Here is a 1,184-nt window from a genome sequence, read left to right on the forward strand (position 1 = left end):
TAACGAAGTGAGAGAGTCAAATTCATGAACTCTGGTAGCACGTCTTTCTGAAGCTATTCGATTTGTTTGCCATTGATAATTATTACTAGCAATCCTCTCGATGATCTCATAAGCCTCATTATAAGACTTAAACAAAATTGCACCATTCGCGGAAGCATCTACCATCAATCTTGTATGCGCATTGAGACCATTATGGAATGTCTCTAACTCGATACAATGAGGAATCCCATGATGAGGACACTTACGAAGTAACTCCTTGAATCTCTCCCAAGCCTCATACAAAGACTCGTCATCCAATTGTTGGAAAGTTGTGATCTCGTTTCTTAACTTAGCGTTTTTGCTAAGTGGGAAATACTTAACCAAAAATTTCTCTGCTAATTCTTGCCATGTAGATATGGAACTTGGTGGCAATATATTGAGCCATGCTCATGCTCGATCTCGCAACGAGTATGGAAACAACTTCAACCTCAGTGTGTCTTCAGTCACACCGGCTATCTTGAATGAATCACCCACCTCCATAAATAATCGAAGGTGGAGATGTGGATCTTCTGTGGGCATACCACTAAATTAGCCCACCGTTTGTAGCATTTGAAACATCACTGGTTTCAATTCAAACTAGGTTACCTCAATATCTGGCATTCTAATTCCTGGGTTTAACTCACTGAAAAGTGGCAGAGCATATTGTCTAATGCATCGATCCCTATCATCGGCAATGAGGACAGGATTTCGTATATGATCGACTTCAGTACCCTGGTCTTAATTCCGATTTCCAAGGTCCATCTCGACTTGTCTTTGAGCTGTTCATTCACGTCTTCTTTGTTTGAAAGTTTGCTCAACTTCAGGGGGTAAATCAATTATTTGATCTATGCTGATAAACACTTTAAAAGAAAATCACAAGAATTAAAAAGAATAAGTTAGTAATGTTAGAAATAAATCAAATTGAATATAAATAATTTCATTAAAAAAACGACTATGGCAACAGTTGACAATCCCTGGCAATGGCGCCAAAAACTTGTAACGCGCGGGTTTGTGCAAGTGTACACAGTCGGTATCAAGTAATAAGTAAGTATCAAGTTATCGTGTCCACATGGATTGTATTTGTGCTAAGTCACTTAATTTGTAAAATTATATTAACAATTTGGTAAACAAAAAAAACGCAATATAGTTGAGAAGTGGTGATAAAA

The 1,184-nt window shown here is 37.6% G+C and overlaps 1 non-coding gene across 1 annotated transcript; it reads left to right on the forward strand.

The window, feature by feature from the left end:
* Positions 1–223: 223 nt before the first annotated feature.
* LOC121224882 (small nucleolar RNA R71) lies at positions 224–330 on the forward strand. The gene has a single exon (XR_005922624.1). It is a non-coding gene; the product is annotated as a small nucleolar RNA R71 (small nucleolar RNA).
* Positions 331–1,184: the final 854 nt, after the last annotated feature.

This window comes from Gossypium hirsutum, chromosome D12 (assembly GCF_007990345.1).
Source record: "Gossypium hirsutum isolate 1008001.06 chromosome D12, Gossypium_hirsutum_v2.1, whole genome shotgun sequence".
In the NCBI taxonomy this organism is placed as follows: Eukaryota; Viridiplantae; Streptophyta; class Magnoliopsida; order Malvales; family Malvaceae; genus Gossypium; species Gossypium hirsutum.